We start from the raw sequence: 18,074 nt of genomic DNA, 5'->3' as shown, positions 1-18,074 counted from the left end.
TAAAGACAGTACCCGAAAAATCAAAAGTAACACTTTGGGCTAATTGTGATAAGATTACAACAAAAACAGATTTAATCAATTCATGGTTACTTTATGAAATGATTTTTTTTAAACTGATAGTTATTTACTTATTTTTCACACCTTTCTAGAAATGTTAGACACAAATAAGCAAATATTTTTTTTTATGAAAATGAATATTAAACTTTTCCAAGTTTCAGTTTCAGAAATCGTAAAAGCTCACATTGAAATTGCATAAACACTTTTCCTATATTAAAGGTGCTTAATTTCAAACAATACTGAAGATTTGCTAGCAAATTGTATGCCATGGTTCTACAAAGAATTAACTGCTGGGTAGATTTAGGACAGATTCAGTCTGGTCTATCTTTCAATCAAATTTTGTATTATCAAAGCGCCAACCATTTTGGTGTCCATCGGTCTACAATATCTCGGCTTCACCAGCGTTTTAGCACTAAACTACAAGCCGAATGGCGTCATATTCCACAGGCGACTATCCGCACCGTAAGGTCTATGAGGCGACGATGTACATATGTAAGAGACGCTGATGGAGGACATTGTCGTTTTTATAGATCCCGACGGTGACATTACGAATAGACATTGATGAGTGACTTTTCTTTGGATTTTCATTTCGGTTATTGCCTCTGTTAAGTTTACATTCCTGTGATGAAAAAGTGTGATTTTGGAATTTTCACCTAAGGTTCTTCGATTTACTGGTGTACATTTGATTTTAAACATTTTGAATTATTTTCAGTTGTTAAGTTTGCTTTTTGAATTGAAGTTATGATAAATATGTAATTGAGTCGTTAGTGTTTTGTTTTCATGTAATAAAATGCATATAGTGTTGGCGTGCGTTTTCATTGTCCTTAAGTATAAAATCTTTTTATAACGCATGAAAATATCTGATTATTAATCACTGAGAAAATCTCTTATAAATTCTATAATTTACAGTAAACAATCTACCGGAAGTCAACGTAGAAACAAACCGACTACGGCCGAAAAATTTCATTCTTTACCTGAGAACGTAAATGTATTCTCCTTTTCTAATTCTTCCACCACTGCTTCAAGAATCGGCCCCTTCATCTTCATTCCTTAATATCTGTGTATATATTCACTTTGTTATTTCAGCCGATTTGAATTGAATTTCATGTTTGTCTAAGATTAAACATAATCCACTCTACGAGATATATATTTCTCTTAATTATATCTTCACTTAAATGTGATGAATGAATATTACAGAAGAAAAACTAAGATAATTTTAATATAAATTTTGTTTGTAAATTTTGCGTATTGCTCCTCAGGCATGAGCGTTGATCTGTATTAATATTTTTTTATAAAATAAGTCGTAAAATAACATTTACGTTTCAACAAAATATGAGAAATGTTAAAGACATTTTAATTGCCTTTATTTCTTTTTTTACCGCTGACAGGCTTTGGAATAGTTTACATGCTACCGGCCAATTACAATAGAAATATGCGTGACTCGAGTCGACTTTAATTGAAATTTTTGAAATGTAATTAGTACTCAAAACAAACCGTTCCTAAAGAAAAGCATAATTATTGAAACATGAATGTTAATATATATTTTTTTTGGTATAAACCCCTGTTATTTTATAACAATATTTTTATTGTGATACCAACTAAATGACAGTAGTACATAACTGAAGAAGGCAAATGGACGATGACGGATTTTATACCATTTTTCTGCTCATGAACAGTGACTTATTTGTTGTATATCTTTTAAGATATTTATCTACCATCTCTTTAAACTTGACCACGATTGTTTAGGACAGTACTATCGCGTGACACCATAACTGAAAAAATATTTATAAAATTAATTTAATACTCATAAAAGTTAATTGTTTTTATGGTTAGCTCAAAAATGTTTCATGCCTTATTTCAATGTAAAAAAATGTTTATAAAATCGGTTTATTTATTTCGACCTCATTTTGTCGTAAAGCGTTCTCAAATATGATTATTTTATCATGTGGTTTTCAATCCTTAGAGCCCTAAATTGTGTACTGGACTTCACCTGCTTTGAATTAAGAACAATGTTGTTGTTTTTAGAAATTTTAAGGGGTTTCCGCATAAAAATATTTGGACAAACTGTATGAATGTGCTGGCTGGGTTTGCCGCTCATTACAGGTTGCATAAGGCTTTGTACTTTTTAGTTGGATAACTCTATAGATAAACTATTTGCGTGTAGTCGATTTAATGTACTAAAAATAACAATGTCAGCCGAATACCTACCTAATCTCCAATTACCCGAGAAAAATTTAAAAGCAAATATAAAAAGGACGTTCACTATAAAAAGAGACGCATAATTTATAATTACATGTAACTGAAAAAGGAACAATAATAAGTAAACACCGGGAAATATTTCAAAACGAGGCACTTTTTCCACCCACTTTCTAATCAGGCGTGTGCCACGGTTTAAATATGAATGGATGAATATTTGAGCCGCGTCACGACAAAACCGACATAGTGCGTTTGCGACTAGCATGGATCCAGACCAGCCTGCGCATCTGCGCAGTCTGATCAGGATCCATGCTGTTCGCTTACAAACCCTATAACAAGTAGAGAAACTGATAGCGAACAACATGGATCCTGGTCACACGGCGCGGATGCGCAGGCTGGTCTGGATCCATGCTGGTCGCAAACCCATTATGTTGGTTCTGTCATGACACGGCTCAAATGTATGAATATTGACAGAACATTTCGAACTTTAAAGAACATTTCACAACCTAATTATTGTGAAAGTAAATACAATAAACGTAAAAGCATGTGTTTGCAATATATATTTTGTAATACATGTATAACAAAATGCTTTGTTAAATGATAGTTTAAGCAATAAATAAATAAATAAATAAATAAATAAATAAATAAATAAATAAATAAATGAATGAATGAATGAATGAATGAATGAATGAATGAATGAATGAATGAATTGATAGATGGATGGAAAGAAAAGAAATCTCGTCCGAAATCATTTTATTTCATTTAATAAGAACATTTCAAAACGAGACAATTTTCTTTTTATTTTACCGCCATCAGACCATCCTGGATTCTGTTTACGCCTGCAACATTGCGATTGCACAGCGGCTTAAGTTATTTCAATGTCAAGGGGGGCATACGATACGCAGGCATTCTCAAACCTGAACAAACGAGTCATGTACACAATCGGATTGGAATTTTATACCCTCCTTGTATTCTCAAGTGTAACGAAAGTATTTTAGAATTTACAGTGTTTACTCTTAAGCTATTCTATTGTTATAAATGGACATCATAATTTAAAAAAAACACTTTTATTTGGGGTTGGTTAAGCTGTAATGGCGCCTTTCAGCAGTACATTTAAAGGAGGGTCTCAGGGGTACATCCATGCATTATCTCATGCATGACCGTGCACTCGAGAAAAACACTGACCTTTATAAAACTATCTCAGTAACTAAAGCACACAAATTAGAACCAAAATCGGTAAAATTTAAAACCACGGTGATGAGGGGTATGCGTTTTTCAACTCAGCAAACTTAACGATTAAGGAATCGTAAAATACTTGTTAAATGTGTTCTGTTGGAGCCTCGTTTCTCCACATTGGCAACCTATGGTCAACCTAAAACGCCGGAACGTCGAGAGACTGCGTTGAAACGAGGAGACGACTGCCATCTCATAAGTCGCTTCTGGTATTAGCATGTCGCTTTAGCGTATCATTATTCGCTTTGGCGTTACATGCCGTTGCTTCGGCACACCGTCTCGTCGCTTTGACGTATAATCTCGTCGCTTTGACGTATAATCTTGTCGCTTTGACGCATAATCTCGTCGCTTTGACGTATAATCTCGTCGCTTTGACGTATAATCTTGTCGCTTTGACGTATAATCTCGTAGCTTTGACGTAACGTCTCGTCGCTTTTGCGCACCGTTCTGTCGTGCCATCGTGTTGTCTCGTCGCTTTAGCATATCATCCCTCGCTTCGAGGCATCGTCTCGTCCTTCATCGTACGAATTAAGTCGCCGCTTCGGCATTTTAGGTAAATCATAGATTGCCGATGCGAAGACACGTTCGCCCCCAACAGACCGTACTTTTTTGTTAAATATAAAAAGTGTGTACTTGTTCAATATTGTGTAGGTTATCTTTCTAATGACAGAATTTTTCTAATCAAAGAATTTTGTTTCTAGTATAAACTATTCGATAGCAGGTGTTTGCAAACAAAAATCTTATGGTTTGTTAATTGTTGAGTACTTGTAACAGATTAGATAATTATGTTCATTGTTTCACAGGAACATTTGAGCCGCGTCACGACAAAACCAACATAGTGCGTTTGCGACCAGCATGGATCCAGAAAAGCCTGCGCATCCGCGCAGTCTGATCAGGATCCATGCTGTTCGCTTACCAACTCTATTACAAGTAGAGAAACTGATATCGAACAGCATGGATCCTGGATCCATGCTGGTCGCAAACCCATTATGTTGGTTTTGTCGTGACGCGGCTCATTTATGTGAATCTTCTAAGTTAGCATACATAATGTCATGGTTTAAATAATCCAAAACTTATTAATCAGATCTTTTTTTTCTGGAGAAAATATCACAGACATTTTTTATCTACAAGATATTGACATTCCTGTAAGCGCTGCAAGTAGTTTGAATAATGTACCTTGTTTCTTTACCAATGTTTTGTTATTGTTCCGCATGAAAAGGGAAATAAATACATACGTACCTCCGTTAGTAAAGTCAGAGTTGTCTTTCTTTTTATACTCTATCAAATGGTGTAAAATCGGTAAGTATTTTTAGTATGGGCATATAAAAAGACTCCTGATGGATTTAAGTTAAGAAGGCGGGGGGGGGGGGGGGGGGGGATCCGAACTCTCAGTGCCTGAAAGGGCGGATGGACCCTCATTAAGCATAGAATACATACATACATAAGTTAGAATGGAGTGGCGGCGTGGCCGAGTGGTTAACGCGTCGGAGTAGTAATCTATGGATTGCTGCTGACCGCGTGGGTTCAAACCCTGTCATGGGCAACCCATTGTTTCATTGAGCAAGAAACTTTAAATTCATAGCTTAATACTGGTTAGTTTCAGGAACGCTCCCAACACAATCGAACTAAAATTAATTTGTATAAACTTAGTTAGAATGAAAAATAGAATAAAATGAAAATATGGCAACATTTTCTCTAAGATTAAGAAAACCGAACACTGATAATGATCATTAAGATCTTGTATTCCTGAGACGGATTTAGGTGATGGTTAGTTGGGTTTCTGGCCAGTTCGAATCTAGGGCTAAATACCCTATTTTTACCGAATAAGTAAATTCGTCAGCGACATATATGCACGAAGAGATATGTAAATGTTTTGAGTACATAAAACTGTCTGCGTGAAAAACACAGGGTTTTGCATCACTAGGCATACTGTCTTTGCTGGTCCTATTTTATCTTTTTCATAAGCAGCAACTATCATATACCGCTTCAATAATGATGATTAATGATGAATAATGATGAATAATAATGATTGATGATGATAATAATGATGATTATTCATCTGATTATTTTAAAAGACCAAGACAATAGTGAAGATAATACAAAGATGTTCGGTATTCAAAAAAAAAAAATTGAAAGATTTTCATAGTGACAAATACACAATATATTCAAACACAGTGACAGAACTTGCGGTTTTTATTTTTTTTATTTCAATGTAAACCCGTCTTCAAAATATAAAAAAAGAAAGAGTAACATTAAATAAATAAAGACTAGCTTGTAATTGCAAATTTCTTGTATCGTTTTACGTCACCTACGCCTTCTTGATTAATCGTTTTATTATGAATCCATTCTTCCATACACATATAAGCAATTGGGTCATATTCAATGTCAAACTTATTAGCGATGAGTTCATATCTGTCTTTTAATGCTGGAAGGTCAAGGGCACTGAACACACAGACGTTATGCACGTAATGTTTTTCTTTGCATCTAGATAATAATTTAGTGGTGTTCCATCCAATATAACGCCCGAAGAACGGCTTCTTGTCGGGATCACCTGCAACGGAATTAGAATATTGGTTATAAAGATTTTTACAGGCTATATGGCCATTATGGTATATATTTTAAACGGTTGTGGTAAAGGAAATTTGTGAAATAAAATAATGCTAAATACGAGGGTTGTCCCAAAAGTCCGTGACAAATTTTATAGCCGGTTCATTTTTAACGCCAATAGAAAATAATTCACACATATAACCGTTAAGTTTATTATTTAACATTACAACAAATCATTTACAAAAAAATACCCTAGTTACTTAGAAATTTTCAGTATTAACGACATTGGTTTGAGTTGCCGGCGCACGTCAAATAATTTACATTTTGTTATGAATAGGCTGAAATTAATTACGTATATTTCAAATATCTGATGATGTGTCTGCACAATGTCACGTTGACTTCCTCTGCTACTATGTTTAAATCATCTCTGAAAATTTTGGTGAAATTACTTAAAAAACGAAAAAGATACGAATAAATAAAAATATCTCATATAAAATAGGAAAGTTAAAATGGCGACGTTCGAAGAACTTGCGGCGCAGTGAACATGTCACTCAGGTTTCATGACTATATCGAGATGACACATGTAACGATTTTCAACAAATATACCAAATATAACGGTTTAGCAACACATTCTGAGCATTTGTGTACAAAAGGCATGAACGGAACCAGAGTTTTGCGCTACAAAAAGCGAAAATAAGGAAAACACGGATATGAAGACCGATCTTCGTCGCCTATTTCCTACAGCTAAAAACAGGAGTAACGAGACCGGAAGTTCGCGTATAGCAATAATTAATGTATGCCATTCAAACATTCAACAGACATTTACAACCACATGATTTAAGTCAGAAATTGACGATTTATGGGTACCATTATTGCGTTGAAAGCAATTGAGAGTATTTGAGAAAGGCGCCTTATATAGATTTAGCGCCGTCTTTGACGTTGGACGTGCGCCGCTATTCAGTTAGTTGCCATGGTGTTTATGGCATATTTTTGTTGTTTGTTGATATTTATCTATGAAAATTTGTGAAAATGTTTATATTATATGGGTTTATAACATATTAAAATTTTAAATTCGTACCTGTTTTATTTAGCTATTAGTCAATTTTGTCACAGAATATTGGGACAACCCTCGTAATAAATATTAAATTTCATTATTTCTTTTCTATCTTGACTAGTTAATAAAACGTTAAATGCGAGTAATAAGTTCGTGGAATGCATATTGGTCTGTGATTTCTGTAATATGGTGGCTGATTTGGTACACTGCGCGTTGCGTTGTCGTTAGCGACAACAAAACCTTTATCATTATCGTATTTCGTTTTTTCGCTAGTTTTATAAGCCAATCCTTCGATATGAACCGAGCGACAGTGTGACATCGCGACAACACGCCTGACGACAACGCGCCGTTTAACGTGCATCGTTAGCGACATGACGATAAGACAAAAATCCGACAACGCGCCGTTTGGCGTTTTGTCGTGTTGTCGCTAGCGCTAACACGACGCACAAAAGCGTTCAAAATCAGCAACCATAGTTATTACATAGTTGAACGTAACTTCAGACATGTAACAAAAATCACTTTTGTCAGTTAAGCTTCCCGTGGATATTTAGAGAAAGAACGAAGAAAGAAAGGACAGATATGAATGAATAATTGAGTGAGTGAATATATAAATGAATAAAATAAGACAAAAAATTATAGAAAGAAGAAGTTTTCAATAAGATAGAAAGAACGTAACATAGAAAAATAAAAGGAGAAAAAACATAAATGACTTATATAACAACAACCACTGACCGATAGACTTCTCGTGGATATTTTGAGAAAGAACGAAGAAAGGAAAGAAGAACGAAGAAAGGAAATAAGGTATAAATATGAATGTATAAATGAGTTAGTGAGTAAATGAATGAATAAATAATGAATGAATAAATAAGTAAATAAATAAATAAATTAATTAATTAATGAATTAATTAAATATTTAATTGATTAACAAATAAAAAAAAAATAAGATAGAAAGAGGTAAAGAAAGATGAAAGAAGATATAAAGAAATAAATATGGAATAAAGAGAAAAAGATACATAGACAGAAAGCAAGAAAAGAAAAGATAAAAAAGAAGAAAGCAAGTAAGGAAGGAAGGAAGAAAGGAAGAAAGAACAAAGAAAGAAAGTAAGGAAAAAAGAAAGAAAGAAAGAAAAAGAAAGATGAGAAAGAAAGGAAAGAAAGAAAGAAAGAAAGAAAGAAAGAAAGAAAGAAAGAAAGAAAGAAAGAAAAAAAAAGAAGGAAAAGATAAAAAGTGGAATCGAAAGAAAAGAGTGAAGAATGGAAGTAGGAAAGAAAGACAGTATAAACGAAAATAAGAGAAAGAAAGAAGAGGAGACAAGATGACGAAAATGAAAGAAGGAAGAAAATCAGATTGCATACACAAATCTTGAGTAATACACACCTTTAAAACCACCGGGTGTTTCAAGAAACGGGTTACTGTACAGATTATTCAAAGTTGCCCAGTAATGTTCATCGGGAGTTAACGTATCAGCCGACCATGCTAGCAAAGCACGAGCTCTCTCGTTCTCGAGGACAAACTCAACAAATGCCCGGCTGAATACATTATACGCATTGCCCTTTGTAATTTTTAAGCCGTATGGCGGATCTTCTTTCTCCTTTTTCGTATGTATGATGTACCCAGATTTACTCTTTATATCGATGTAAGTAAAATGTTTTTGTTTAAATCTTTGACTGTCCATAGTAATGAATACTTCGTGTATATCATTAGCTCCATTAAAGTCATTTAATATTTGAAACTGTTTGTAAAATTCGTCATAATAGGAACTCGCTGGGCGGCCATATTGAGTTTTAGATATTTCCATTCAAAATTGCGTTCTATATGGTCTTTCATACAATTAATATCTGCAAAACTAATCGCGTATAACTTGCGTATATATATTCAAGTTTTAGATGCTATGAAACACGTTGTCAAAACAGTCAGTTAACAGTTCCATCGTTTCTAAAAAACGTCGTCCTGGCGTTTTCTTATCAACATGTATACAATACTGGTTCTTGTTGGTCTATAATATTGCACGTAAAAGTCGTTCAAACTGTTTCTATATTTCTGTGAAACAAAATATTGTAGGCAATTGGGAAATCCTGTTCTAATTTTGTAACTGGAGCAGCAAAGAATCCTCGGGATTTCTTGTATTCATCACAGTTTAGCGACAACAGTCTAAATTCATCGTCTTCACGGTTTTTAAAAATGCCGCACATTTCTAAGGTAATCACTGGCACGATTTATCTCCGAGTTATCGCCCTGGAATAATTTATCACAAGCTAAACGTTCTAAGAACCCGGGTTAAAGTTGAGGGTCTGTCAAATACTGTGCAGTTTGAGATCGTTGTAAAGTTTGCTTTTTATTCGTAAACATTATGGGTCCATCGTAGAACACATGTTGTGTTGACTTTTCAAGCCACATGAAAGAGAAGACAAGGGACAGCACATTATCAAGGACACGTAGGTGAAGTATTTCACGAATTGATCCGTAAAAACCTCATGACGTCACTCACAACCACTACGTTATCTTCAGATAACTCTTTTTGTATACCTGCAGAATAAAAAAAACAAAACGTATATTGTTAATTTAGTTTGTTAATCTAAGTTAAATAAATTTAAGCGGGACATCAACAAAAGTTTAAATGAAAAAACATCCTTTGTAAATTTATATAGTGACAAGTGCGGCAACAACAATTGCAACAATAACAAAAATAACAATATAGCAGCAGCAGCAACAACAACAATAACAACAACAGCAGCTGCGACAACAACAGCAACATTTCAATATTTTCATTTGCAATAATGATAAACTATGTTTTATTGTTTAAACTCATTATACAAGAAACAATTATAACACAAATTAAAGTAAATAAGATATTCTAACACTATTGGATTTTTTTCTTTATACACAAAGAAGGCCAACAATGCTTTCGCAGATCTTATTACCTCCCGAATCTTTCAAATCGGCACAGTGACACATTTTGTTCGAAAAATCTGATCAATAAAAAACCTTTTTTGTTGTGAAAACTATTCAGAATGAAAGAAAATGGTCTAACTAAGAAAATGAGTCCGAACACCAATATCTTTAATTTAGTCGTTAACGCTGTTTTCGAAATTAAGTATATTACCACGCATTTGAACTCAAACCATGCATTATTCAACAACAATGCACTCAGAATTGTTATCTATTTCCTAATTAAAAGTCTATATATGTGCAACAACAACAACAACAACAACAAAAACAACAACAACAACAACAAAAACAACAACAACATCATCATCATCATCATCTACAACAACAACATATCATCATTAACAACACCATCAGCAATACCATTTAAAGACAATAACAACAACAACGACGACGAAGATGAAAACAACAACGACGACGACGACGACGACGATGAAAACAACAACAACAACAACAACGACGACGACGACAACAATAACAACAAATCAACTAAAACTCTTCTTTCCAACAACAAGACCCTTTTGAGATGATGCAAAATGAGCCATTTGGTTTTCCATTATCAAATTCTGAAAAGTAAGCCTTTTTATCTTTTCTGGGAAGCTTGTTTCATTTACTTCACATGTCGTTAAAGTAATTGATTCCCTCGCTGTGGGAAACAAGCAATTTTCAAAATTTCTTAAATAAGAGAAATGTCAGGTTTTCTTTCCGTAGACACAGTGAACTTACTCCCTGAAAAGATGTCGCTGAAATCATTTTGGCCAAATTGTAATTTTAACCTCATTTTAAATTTGCACGAGAGTAAAATAGATCTATAACAAAAAAAAAAAAAAAAAAAAAAAAAAAAAAAATAAAAAATAAAGTGAGAAAGGTCATAATGGCCATTTAGTTTTGTTACTCGGATATTCAGATTACATTTTTTTTAAAATATAAGGTGCTGATACACTTTGTTTCTTCGTGTATGCTACAGCAAATATTATTAAGATATTTACGGAGGCTAATAACTTGTAGTAGGAATTCGACAAACTTACATTTTTCTAAAGAAAATTTGCAAAGGTAAAAACAAACGGTTGCAAATTTTACTTATTCATGACATTTTGCAGAAACAGTAGTAAGGAAGTCATCCGTATCACAAGCAAAACAATTAAACACTGTGAGTTATCTACTCTTGAAATTAGCAATGTTTGTTCAGCGTTTTAAATTCCGGGCAGATAACTCGAAAACGCACACGCTGAACCGCTTAAAATATTTCTTTTACCCTATTATAAGTCATGGCAATTCTAAAATAGAGTTTTCATTCTTTCTATGTCTGTAGGAAACTGCAGCACACACCTCCATCTAAAATTATTGGGTTTGCCAAGTTATGATAATGAAAATTTAAAGGTTGTCAGCCAAAAATATATAGCCTGGTCAGGCGGCATGTTTACGAGTGACCTAGTTCTATTCTGGTGGCATAGTCTAATCACTTCCGCTTGCAGCAGATTTAGGTTTGAAACTAATAAACTTGTCTATTACTTATGGGTCTTTTGATTATTTTTCAAAACAAAACGAAAACTGATAAATAAATAAATACCCCCCCCCCCTCCAAAACAAAAGATAAAAAAAGAAGAACAGCAACAAAAACAACAACAAACAAGCAAAACAACCTAATTAAATCTGTACCCCCCCCCCCCAAAAAAAAAAAAAATTGACGTTACATTTAGGCCCATTGTCGACTTAATTGAACATTATATATTATCATATTTATTAAACCATAGAAATTTTATATACATACCTAATATAAACGTAAGACTTCCAGGATACGTCATTTTCCTTGTATGACTCTGACGTCACGAAATGTCTTAAAATATCTTGTATGCATGTCTTTTAAAATATGTTTTCCATTTCGCATCCAGCGACTGTATACACGTGACATTCTATTTATCAATCCAGTATTTATAAATAATTTCTAATTTCTTATCTAGGCACCATATGCGTTCATTTTTCTTATCTCCCATGCGAGTTTTATCTCCCGTACGAAATAACATTCCTATGCTGACCTCTTGTAAACTTTCTAGATTCTTTATATTATTCAACATTTAATTCAATGTTCCTCTGTCGAAATCAACATTTAACTGCTAGCATGCATAACATTATGCGGACCCTAAACATTTTGTTTTGAACATTTAAATGAGTCACTTTTAAACATTGTAATCCAATAAAAGAAAATCTCTTTATTACATGTTGAATTTCACATGTTAAATCGCCAAATCAGCTGTTTGTGAGATCAAATATTAGATAAGTATTAAACATAGCGTGCGTTATCTCCTTAAAGTTCTCGTCTGCATTTGTGAAAAATGACAGAAAGTTTAAATTAATAGTCCTTCATCGATTTGAATTTTGTTACAGATTCCTTATCACAGATGTTAAAGTATAAATCCGTTCGGTAATAAAACACAGAACCAACATAACTGGTGCCAAAAAAATAAAATAAAGATCCATCGATAATATCACTTATTCTCCTAAATGTTACGCAGATATTGTGTCGTCTGCTATCGATTGCCTGTGTTCTGCAATTCGTCTGCAGAATCCGAAAATTAGTGTACATGAAACTCTTAACGTGGCATTTACTGTACGAGGTTTAATAATCATAACGAAGTTAACGAATATTCCCACAGGCTCGTCTGTGTAAATAAACCAAAATTCTCATGTACAATGAACTCTTATTATAACAGAAGCAGAGGGGCACGTGGTGTAATTTTATATACCAGCTTGACATTTCATTCACCATTCGTTTGGTAATCGCATTATTGCCATAGCGTAATTTGGGGTCACTTAAACCAGAAATACGTACGCTTTTAAAAAGAATTTTAGATTGTAAAATGATAACATTTTCTTTGTTACTATTGTTTCCGACTTAACACGAACACTTTTGATAATTAATTGTTGCATCCATAAGCACTCATGTTATACTTAAAACTGAAAAAGAGTGCATATTGGCATCCTTTATCCTGCTTTATTTTTGCAAATATCAAGATTTATGATTATTAAATAATAATCATTAATCTTGATATTTGCAAAAATAAAATGCATTTTGTCGTCTGCTAGATATAGTTTTGTTTAAACGTCATTTCCTATGTTTACTTTTATCTCTCCTCTCCCATCCCCACCACTGCGTTCTCTCTTTTGGCCTAAAAATTACCAGGAATAGGCAGGGTAGGTCGGATATTAAAAAAAAATGTTTTGTACAGTAGTGGTTGGTGGGGAAAGTAAAAATTGTCTCATTTTAATATTTTGTTTGGGTAGACTCCTACTAGCCTGATTTGCTATTCATTTTCTTAAATAATACCTTATTCTGAATTAGTGTTCAACTTTATTTGTCATCCAATGAAAACGCTCTGTATTTCTTAAAAATTCTGTGCGTTAATTTTGACAGAAGAACAAAAATTCCGTCATATATATTCGTCTTCTATTTTTCATGGTACTTCATAGAACCGCATAGTGACATAATAAAGTGAATAATAATGAGGCCAAATAAAGCTTGACACTATAAGTATGTTAGTATTTTTTCTGTAGCTGTTCTACAGAAATTAGAAACATTCTCCTGTCGCTATCGCCCTCGTCGTAGTTGCTAATTTCTGTAGAACAGCACGGATGAACACTAACATATACATAGGTGCTTCAAGAATTGAAGTATTAAAACAAGTTATACAAATTGTCCTCCTTGACAATCGTCCATGAGCCATTGTTAGATGTTGACATTGAAACCTCCAATAATGTGCCCGAGTGGCACAAAACATCATTTCTAACTCTTCAAATGACATCTTGGACGAAATGCGATATAAATTAATTAGAAATACTTTTTTTGGACAGATCTAAAAAGGGTAGGGTCAAGCATATTTCTATGTAGGATAGGGCGACCATAACAAAACATTTTTATTGCCTTATTCTGCGGTGTGACTGGGTTATGTTGGAGACTGCCTTCTGTGTCCGATGCCTCGTTTTGTTGATCTTCGTTCTCATTTTACGTCATTAAGTAACTTAATCTTATTTATAATTGCACCGATGACATAGATAGAGATATGGCGTTTGTCTTTCACATGTCTGTTACTTATGGTTGCTGATTAAGAACACTTTTGTGCGTCGTGTTGTCGCTAGCGACAGCACGGCAAAGCGCCAAACGGCACGTTGTCGGTCGGACTTCCGTCTTGTCGTTATTTCGCTAACGATGCACTCAAAACGGCGAGTTGTCGTGCGGTGTGTTGTAGCGATGTCACATGTCGTCCGGCTTATATTGAAGAATTGGCTATTTGTATCGTATAAGTACCTAACCTCACACCCAACCTATTCTCAAACCTTTCATTCATGAGCTGTTATTTATTTACTAGAAGTGACTATGATGTCCTCAACTTGTGTGCATTAAAGCTTAGTTTTTGACAGACATGTCTGCTGCTGTTTAATTAAAACAGTGCATCGTAAGGAACATTTACATTAAATATCTTATTACTTAGCATAATTTCATACAAATTGCTATTACTTTTGTAAGTCCTGTAAATACACCATTAACTTTTTGTATAAAAATGATTATTAGAGACAAAAATATCTTCAAGCAGGTACCTGCATCCTGTAGGGTACTTCATTGTCATGTGATATTCATATAATAATCACTTCATTGGCTAAACTAAACAGTAGAATTTCAGAGATACTTGAAGGGGTTTGAGATTAGGTTCCTTCATTTAAGAGGCCATGTCAATTTTATATTAGAGGGTTGCGCTTTTCAAAGATGGAAAAAGAGCTTTTTTAATTGTTGAATTTCAGTCAAATTTTACAGAAATGTTACATAAAGATTAAAGTGTACATATGTAAAGAATTTTGATAAAGATTTATTCTTATTTATACTAAAAGACCTCATGAATGCTTAGAGGTTTGAGAACTGGTTTGCCCACGATATATAGATATAAGCCAAACGACTGGGCAACATCACGACAACGTGCCGCACGACAACTCACCGATTGGCGTGCTTCGCTAGGGACAGAACGACAAGACAAAAGTGCAACAAGGCACGGTTATTAAATGATAAAATGTTAATAAGGGAAAAAGCCCTGTTTTGCATTGTTTTTTGTTCTCCATACTCCTCCAACAATTTGATTGGCTTCTCATTAAAATAGTTTTTATAAATTCATTGCAATTTCAATGGTCATTCAATAGTTTGTGTTCTTCATCATACACGTAAAAAGTTGTCGAACAAAGACATGCCGAAAAGTTGTGAAGTATGACAAGACATGCGAAAACTTAACAAACTAAACGTCCATTATCTACTGTGGCACAAAGGTGACATGTGTGTGTTTTTATTTATCTCGTGCGCACGAGATACTATGTCGTGCCCACGAGTTACTAAGTCGTACCCACGAGATACTATGTAGTTGTCACGAGTAACTAAGTCGTCGGAACGAGACAATCTAGTGGTGCACACGAGATACTATGTCGTTGCCATGATTTACTATGTTGTGCGCAAGTGATTAATGCTGCGCACGAGATGCTTTGTCGTGGCCACGAGTTTCTTAGACGTGCGCACGAGAAAATTGAGTTGTTGGCACGAGTTACTATAACCTGCTAACTAGTTAATTAAGTCGTACGCACGAGATGATTAACCAATCAGATAACACTATATATATATATACTTAAACCAGGATTTTTTTCAGTATAAAAAGTTCATATTTATATAAAAAAAATCCTGGTTTAAGTTTTACATGCAACATTAATCCTTGAAACTACTGAAGGCACATAGATAAGACTTTAATTTTGACTAAGTTCTGGCCCTTTGTAGGGACCATCCTCTGATATGGATGATCAGCTTGTACGTACTAACGCCATGTTTAACTTACTCATATGATAATTTGACCTTGATTATTTTATTTGGTAGGGATATTGTCCATGGTCAGTAGATAGTATACATTGATGTTTTTAGGTTTAAGGTCAAAGTAACCATGACACTTCATGTAAAATCCATGTCTGATGAATAACTTGAGAGGAAATAAGCCATGATTTATATAACCTATGACAACTTATAATTTTGAGGGCATTGGGTCACAAATCAGGGTCACAATGACGCTAAATGTAAAATCATTGTCAAATCAATAACATTTATATATGGCACAATGCCAGGCAGGTGAAGACAGGACAGCATTATCTTATGTCACATTTGTAGTAAACTAAGACATTTCATATATATAGTGTAAGCCGATTGGTTAATTATCTTGTGCGCACGACTTAATTATCTTGTGCGCACGACTTAGTAACTTTTGGCAACGACACGGTATTTCGTGCACATCACTTAATTATCTCGTTCCCACGACTTAGTAACTTGAGGCCACGACATAGTATCTATTTCCCACGACTTAGTAACTCGTGACCACAACATAGTTTCTCATGCGCACCACTTAGTAACTCATGGCCGCGACATAGTATCTCGTTCGCACGAGATAAATAAAAAAGCACAAATGTCACATCTGTACCACTGTAGCTATCTCTATAATTGCTGTCCTTTAATTTATCATAACATTCCAAAATAGTACTATTAACATCTTTAATCGAAAACAAATCTTTTTTTTTTTCATTGATCTATGCAATTTAATTATGATGAAGCATTTCTATTGCTCATGATCTATTTGTTAAAAGTCAATGTATCAAATAATCATTAGGCGTTTTACTAAGCTATCAATATTGTTTTAAATTTGTTCCGCACTCCTCACATGTTATAGCCGACAATTTCGCATTTTCTAGGATGGATGAACTCATGGATTTGCTCAAGCACAAATCTAATACAAAACATACACATAAAACTTACATGCAATCATTTATTATTATTATTTTTATAATTATTATTATTATTACATGTATTATAGTTTCCGCTGTAAGTAATATTTTAACATGCTGTCGGATATCCCTGCACACATTGAAGGTCGAAGGCCGGTTGTTCAGCAGCTCGCACTCTTCTATTTTCGCCGGGATTTGAAGTATTGTTAAGCCTAGTTATAATAGTTATGTAAGCAGACAATTTCCTACACCAAGTATATAAATTGTATTGAATGTCAAAAATGATTTCATATAATTACTAGTACTTATGCAGTCAAAGACTGGTGCTTAAGAACATTGAAACTAAAATTCAAGTAAAAACGGATGTTTTTGTTTGGGGAAAGACATGTCTTATCTTAAGTAAGATAATTATTAAGATGAAACATGTACAATTGCAAGAAAAACAAATGATGCTTGATACGATATTTATTGAAATTCTGAAAATGGTATAAAATTTGTCTGTGTGATATTGAAACATTTTGAATGCTTTTGACAGAATTTTAAACATAGAAAGTAGAAAATATCTTTATTGATTAAAGCAATTCAAAACATTGTGCTAGAATATTTTACAGTTACCACTCGTAAGTATAGCTCAGTACATCTTTGTAACTTTGTGGATTATTTACGTTAGGCAGATCTGTCTTTGAAGGAAAATGGAAATTTTGAAAGTGTTTCTTGAATACATTGACACAATCATCTTCATGTTTAATGTTTTAGTTAGAAAATCAGCTGCAATCCGTGTATTATTCCAGAAACGATCGTGAAGTTTAAGAGGGGCGCTATTCTCCCGTGAGCAAGTGAATGCTTTGTTGTCAACTTTATAGGAGGCTTAAAATAAAATTTAACAAAGGTAATTTTAACGCATGATATCAATGAATAAAGTTCTTTATTAGATATTTAAGTCAAAGCAGATAAATCTTTTCTTTGTCTTTAATCAAAGCCTTACACACGTATCAGCCATCACAGTTCTGAAATAAATATATAGCATACATGTATTATGTTATAATGTAAGTTATACAGATTTTTGACACCATATAACCAGTCAAAAATCTTTTATAACTAGCGTTATAGCGATAATGTTAGCTATGGAACAGAATTAATGCATTAATTCTATCTTGCTTGATGACATTGGAACTTGCATTATGCATAATTCCATCTTGCTTGATGACATTGGAACTTGCATTATGCTTGATTCCATCTTGCTTGATG

At 33.8% G+C, this 18,074-nt stretch overlaps 1 pseudogene; it reads right to left on the bottom strand.

The window, feature by feature from the left end:
* Positions 1–5,678: 5,678 nt before the first annotated feature.
* On the bottom strand, positions 5,679–11,839 carry LOC132757510 (beta-1,3-galactosyl-O-glycosyl-glycoprotein beta-1,6-N-acetylglucosaminyltransferase 3-like; annotated as a pseudogene).
* Positions 11,840–18,074: the final 6,235 nt, after the last annotated feature.

The sequence above is a fragment of the Ruditapes philippinarum genome, unplaced genomic scaffold (assembly GCF_026571515.1).
Source record: "Ruditapes philippinarum isolate M1 unplaced genomic scaffold, ASM2657151v2 ctg10588_1_1_1_1, whole genome shotgun sequence".
Taxonomy (NCBI): Eukaryota; Metazoa; Mollusca; class Bivalvia; order Venerida; family Veneridae; genus Ruditapes; species Ruditapes philippinarum.
The sequence above is the reverse complement of the archived record's forward strand: the minus strand, read 5'-3'. Positions and strand labels throughout refer to the sequence as shown.